Below are 7,373 nucleotides of genomic sequence, written 5' to 3' on the forward strand. Positions count from 1 at the left end.
TAGAGTTAAATGCCTTTTAACCACTAGAGGGAAACATACCAATCTACTATGAGCGATGCATTGTCTCCAAATGGCAAATATCCTCCTGAAGCTGCAGGTCCTGCAGTTTGTTTTGTGTTCATCTTTTCCCTCTGAATATTGACAGCATTATAATGAGGAATAAGCAAAGGGTATATATTGATCAAAAAATTTAGTGAAGATAATTTCCTTTTTATTGAATAATTTGGGACCTATTCCTTACTGTAGTAAATTTATTTTTGAAGTGAATAAATATCCCCAGGTCACTAAGGACATGCTCCTATGATGCAAGCATTTTCTTGCATATTATATCTGGAAAGCAATGTTCTTTAAATGTTCTACTTATACAAAAAATATTGAGTGAGTAAACGAGGATTTACTCAGTGTTGCTTCATCATTACAGGGAAAAAAATATCTTTCAGACAAATCAGATTCTGTTTGCATCCAAGAGTCATGGTTGTTAAAAGCATTTTACAGATTGTGCTTAGTATTGTTCTGGCCCATCCATACTTTATTTATTCAATTTATTATTTTTTCATATTATCTGCTTTTATTTCATTATTTATGCCCTGGGGCACTTGATATGAACCCTGTGGTTAGCAATAGTAGCAATAGTAGCAATAGTCTTTGCGGCAGTTATGTAACTCCAACTCCCTTTCTTATAGCTTTATGGAAATTTGAAGCAGGAATTTTGGTAGATCACCACAATGTTGAAGGCTGGGGCTCGTAATATCAATGCTAGATGAATGGATTTTAGGAACCCAGTACAAATAGCAAGCTGATTCTACGACATTGCATAGCTGTCAAAAGTGAAAATACTGAAGCAGGTCAAAGCAGTTAGGGAAACCCTGGACATGTGGAATATTTGAGTAATGTAAGAGGTATTCCTACATGTGTCAGAACCAAACACTTTTCAATGCATATTGCAAAATGTCTTGTTTTAGTTGTTTTTAATGTGAAGAAACAGTGCAAAATGCATATGGACTGTTTTATCCAGGCTCAGTTTGTCTCTATATCAGTGCACCTAGAAGAACAGTCAGACAACACCTCCAAGCAGATGTTAGGCACCTATTGCTTTTGTCTGCCCAGTGTTCTGTCCTGTCCCATTTCCAGGCAAACTCCCCCTCCCATTCAACATAGTTGCAGAGGAGCTTCCTTTTCCTTACAGATCATCCGCCCTCCCCGCCGCCCCCCTCCACCACACACACTCTCTTTTGGCCACAATGAATTGGCGCAGGCATTGGCAATTCACCAAAGTTGGCCAAGGGCACATCACTGAAGCTTGGCCAAATTCTCCCCTAGGTAAACATGCTATGGCAAACAAGACAGAGGGAATGAAGCAAAAGGAAAGGTTAACTCTGGTGGTACTGGAAACCCTGTTAACCAACTGCACTCCTATTCTCCATGCATAAGACCTGAATATTTGTAAATATATTAGCATTTTGGTTTAAGCTTGTTTTAGTTGGATTTCTCTTACTTGTGATGAAGAGAGTCTCAATAGGCAACTATCTTTCTTGTTTAAAAATAGAATGCAGTTTTCTGTTGAAAAACGTCGTGGTTGCATTGGATATGCAGCTAAAGTTTCTCTAGTTCAATAGGGGTTAATTCCAGGACTCTGGGTGTCTAGAGAGGAAAGGGAATGAGAATTCCCCCAGGAGGAGACATGAAAGTATGATTGGTTATGACCAGAAATTCGTCACCTTCTACCACCTATAACCTCTTATACTTTGACACTGAAAATAGAACATGGAATCATGTTAGATTTGGAGTCTTCTACCCATTCATCTATACCGTTCTATACTCAACCATTATTCTCCGAGCCCCAACTATGTGGCAGACCCTGTTCTAGGACCTAGGGATGCAGAGAAATTTTTAATTATTTTTTCTGAGACCTGAAAGAGGAGTTCAGGAGTTAATAAGATGAAGAATTAGATGAGATATCATCCAGATGTGTATTCAGCCTTTAAGAGGACCAGAGTCTGTGGCCAAACCATGGAATTGGGATCAGCTTTAGTTTAGGCTACATTGGTTCACTGTATATTTGATTCATCTGTAGTATTTTTAAATTATTGTTTATTGCATAAAACACTTAATATGAGATCTATCCCCTTAACAGATTTTTAAGTGTATAATACAGCATTGTTATCTATAGGCACGATACTGTACAGCAGATCTCTAGAACTTATTCATCTTACATAACTGAAATTTTATACCTCTTGATTAGCAACTCCCCATTGGCTCTTCCCCCCCAGTCTCTAGCAACCATCATTTTATTCTTTGCTTCTATGAATTCGACCACTTTAGATACTTCATATAAGTGAAATAATGCAGTATTTGTCCTTCTGTAACTGGCTTATTTCACTTAGCATGGTGTCCCCAAGGTTCATCCATATTGTCGTTATCACATATTGCAGGATTTCCTTCTTTTTAAAGGCTGAATAATATTCCTTTGTACATATATACCGTATTTTTAAAATCCATTTATCCATTGATGGACATTTAGGTCGTTTCCACCTGTTAAGTGTTGTAAATAGTGCTTCAGTGAATATGGGAGTACTAATGTGTCTTCAATATCTTGATTTTAACTCCCTTGAATATATACCCAGGAGTTGGATTGCTGGATTACGTAGGAGTTCTATTTTTAAGTTTTTGAGGAAGCTCCATACTGTTTTCCATAGTGACTGCACCATTTTGCATTCCCACCAACAGTGTGCAAAGGTTCAAAATTCTCCACATCCTCACTAACACTTGTCTTTTTTTCTTTTTTTTTTTTCTAATAATGGCTATCTTGACCGGCATGAGGGATATCTCTTTGTAGTTTTGATTTGTATTCCCTGATGCTTAGTGATGTTGAACATCTTTTTATATACCTTCTGGCAATTCATATGTCTTCTTAGGAGAAATGTCCATTTAAGTACTTACCTCATTTATTAATCAAGTATTAGTTTGCTATTGAGTTGAAGGTGTTCCTTATATGTTTTGGAAAATTACCCCTTATCAGACATATGGTTTGCAAATATTTTCTCCTATTCCCTAATTTGCCTCTCCCTCTTTTGACTGTTTGCTTTGCTTTGCAGAAGCTTTCTAGTTTGATGTAGTCCATTTTTTGCATTTGTTGCCTGTAATTTTGGTGTCATGAAATTATTGCCAAAACCATTGTCATGAAGCTTTTCCCCTATGTTTCCTTTTAGGAGTTTTATAGTTTCAGGTCTAATGTTTAATTCTCTAATCCATTTTGAGTTGATTTTTGTGTATGGTCCAATTTCATTCTTTTGCATGTGGATATCTAGTTTTTCTAACATTATTTGTTGAAGACACTATCTTTTCCCCGTTGGGATATTCTTGGCATCCATGTTGAAGATCAGTTGAACATATATGTGTGGGTTTATTTCTGGGTATAGGATACTGTTAAAGAATAGAAAAGTGATCTGATCTGTGTATTTTAGCCAAGAATATCTAGAACAGGCCTCCTGTTTATTTGGACTTCCCAAAGTCCAACAGGTTAAGATCATGCTTTTTCTTCTTTAAGCAATGCTAGTGCGTGAGTGTGACTTTACCATTTCTCTCTGATCCTTTGTGACTTACTTAATCATTTGATCATTTGTTTATTGGATTTTATGCATAATGCAATACTTTTCTCAATTCTCTCATTTATTTTTTGTTTCATTTGAAACCCACAAAATAACTTCTACACTAAAGATATTATTTTTTTAAATTGGCTTGGATATAACAGGACACGTGCTTCTTCAAAGTTGATATTTATTTGAACTTGCAGTAATTTCCTCTGGTTAGCATTGCAGAAATATTTTAATATTTTTCCAGAGCAGTGTTGTACAGTGGAACTGTCTGCAGTGATGTCAATATTCTGTGTCTTTGCTGCCCTGTATAGTGGCCAATAGACACATGTGGTTATTGAGCCCTTGAAATGTGACTAATGTGACTGAAGCACTTAATTTTTTATTTTATATAATTTTAATCAATTTATATTTAAACTTAAATATCCACCTGTGGCTAGTAGCTATCATATTGGAAAGTGTAGGTCTAGGATATTTGGTCATTTAAAAAAAATGCTCCGTGTGTGTTTACAGATGGGAGAATTGTTGGATTTGGGGTTGTAGATTCACTAAGTCAAGTTTACTAACAGTGCTACTTAAATCTTCTATTGCCTTATAAATTTGTTTTCTGCTTGGCCTATCAATTACCTGAAAGAGTTGAATTTTAATTATATAGGAGGAATTTTTCTATTTCTTCTTGTAATTATGTCAACTTTTTATTTATACATATTTCAGTTATATTATTTCATGCATCAATGTTACAATGTCTGTTTTTCTATTAAATTCAAATTTTATCATTATACATTTATCCTATTTGTGATTAATAATGCATTTCCTTAAAGTATATTTATATGGTAATAATATGCTAAAATAATTTTTCTTTTGTTTTTTTTCCTTTTAGATCTACTTTCATTATTTTACTTTCAACCATAATATATTATCTTGAGTGTGTCTATTTTAAACCCTTCTATTTATTGAGCTCAATGATATGTGTGAATTCATTTCTACTATAGTATTTTATGTTTTTTATTTGTCCTGCTTTTTTCTCTGCTTCTTTTGCATTTCACCTGTTTTTCCTCTTTATGAATTAACTGAATTTTTAGTTCCATTTTTTTCATGCACTGGTGTAGAATTTTACAGACTATTTTTATAGGGTAATTACCTAAAAATATTAGTACACAAATCTTACTTTAATAATGCTTAAGGTAAATCAATTACTGGAGCTTCCCCTTGAATGATCCAAAGGCATGAAAGGCCTTCTCTTTGATTAAATATCTTCTTCATCTTACATTGTTGTCCAGTATAGTAGTTTTATCTGTTTTAACATCACAAAGTACATATTATCATTGTTTTACATGTTGTTGATATTAGTTTTGATACCCCAATTTATTTGCTTGTCTTTCTACTCTCAGACATCCCTTCCACAATTATTTTCCTTCTTAAATTATAGCTTTTATTAATGATACATTAGTGATAAAAATATCAATTTTTTGAAATTCTATATATTTAGCACTTATCCTTTAATGAGAATGAAACATAGCTGATTGATGATTATTTCCTCTTAACACCTTGAAAATAATTTTCATTGTCTTTGAAGGGAAGCTTTTTTCGTTTTGGAAGCTTTGAGCTCTCTTTTTGCCTTTGGTGGTCTACAGTGTTACTGTGACAGGTCTCATTATAATTTTCTATTTTCTTTTTTCTACTTAATTCTACTTTACATATGTCCTGACTCTGAGTATTCATATCTTACATCAAGTATTGTAAGGCTTTAAGCATTATAGCATTGAATATATATCTCCTTTATTTTTCTATTCAATTATTTTTAATTCCTATTTGATTTTTGTTATATTTTATTTTGTCTCTTTAGTTCATTAATATACTTTCAAATCTTTTACCTCTTAGTCTTTCTATGTTGTATTCTAGTTGATTTCCTCAGATCTCTTTTCCAGATCACAAATTCTATTTAGCTTTAGTCTAAATGGTTACTTATCTGATCCACTGAATTTTTCTATGTTGAATTTTTTAATTTGTAGGATTTCTACTTGGTTTTTTGAAAAATTGCCTATTTTTTCAGTGGTATCTTCTTTCTTGCTCATTTAAAATATATATTTTCTTTCTATTAAACATATTAAACATGATTTTATATTCAAGATATAGGAATTCTAATATCTTCACTCATGGGGAGTGAAAATCTGCTTTTATTTAATTGATTTTTCCCACCTCTACTTTATGGTGACTTGTTTTCTTAGGTATTTTGCAATTTTGGGTTGTGAATTCAGGTTTGACTGAGATTATGTTTGGGAATACCAAGGCTTGTTGTGAGGGTATATCCATCCAGGAAGAATGTGAACTTCTTTCTGTCATGTATATAGAAACTTTACCAATCCAGGATCAATTTAATTTAATTTAATGTTTCTCTTGAGATATCTAAGACCAACATTCAGGTAGAATATATGAAAAGCTAGCATCTGTGTGAGAGCAAAACTGTGGTAATAAATTTTCAGAGGCTTTCTCAGATAGAGAAAATAAATCTCCCTTTGCTCATGAGTGATATTTTATCCAATATTCTCTTTTCCTAAAGGTGTATACTTTCAAGGGTCCTGACTTCATACAGAAGTCTCCATCACAGTTCCCTAAATTATGGGATCCAAGGGCTTATCTCCTGACCCAACCAGCCATGAAACCCAAAGCTCTAAATTTTTGATATCAACAAGCCCTCCTTGGTCACTGTGACTTGAAAGCCTGTTTATCAGTGTGCTTTACACTTTATATTTTTGTTGCCTATGGAGTTTCTGTTTTGTGAGTACAAATATGCATTTGCAATAATATTTTGTAATGTTTTATTTAGAGTTCCTCAGTGCTTTGTTGTAGGAATATTTTACAGGATATCTAGTCTAGCCTGCATACTTCTCCTCTATTTTTTCAAATGCATTATCTAATTTATTCTTAGTAGCCAGAGGATGTACTATAGCTATATGGATTTCTCCCTTTCTATAAATATTCCAGTCTGATTTGATTGTAAACTTCTCTGCAGGAAAGAATAAACTTAACTTTTCTATCACTTCAAATAAAACAATAATTATGTGGACAAGAGATTTAGCTTATAGTCTTTGTTTAGAATACTATAAAAAATGCACATTTTATTCAGCAAAGTGACACATATATGTATATATATGTATTTATGTATATATTTCTATACACCTATTGATAAAAGCAGAAAAGGTCTATATATTCCCCAAACGTAGGTACCTCTCCTGCTAGCAAGGCCTTAGGCAAATGTAAAAATGAGGCAAGTTGTATTCTTCCAAAGTTACTTACCTCTATTTTTTCGTAAAACCTACTTCATATGTTCTACTTTTGTCACATACCCTCTTATTATTAGTTATTTTTATGCTAGAGATAATATTATAATTCATTATATGTTAAACTATGAGCTCTGTGACTTTGCAATTGACCTACGTTTACAGAATTATGCCACATCAATTTCTACTTTGGTTTAGTTGCTAAGTTATAATGTCTGTCAGAGGCAAACAAAATTGGAAATCATCACGATGCTCCTGAAATCTGATTGGTTAATTATAATAAAGCTTATTTTCTTGTGAGTTAATGTCTGACATTATGTATTTCAAAATGTATACTTCTGATGAAATATCACAACAAATTATCTACCCTAAAAAGGATTGAAAACTCACAAATTTGATATTATTCTATTATATAAATGATCATCAACATAATAACACATTTTCAAGTGAAATCACATCAAATCAAACAAAACAAAAACAGAATACAATATAATCATAC

The sequence above is a fragment of the Balaenoptera musculus genome, chromosome 12 (genome assembly GCF_009873245.2).
Source record: "Balaenoptera musculus isolate JJ_BM4_2016_0621 chromosome 12, mBalMus1.pri.v3, whole genome shotgun sequence".
In the NCBI taxonomy this organism is placed as follows: Eukaryota; Metazoa; Chordata; class Mammalia; order Artiodactyla; family Balaenopteridae; genus Balaenoptera; species Balaenoptera musculus.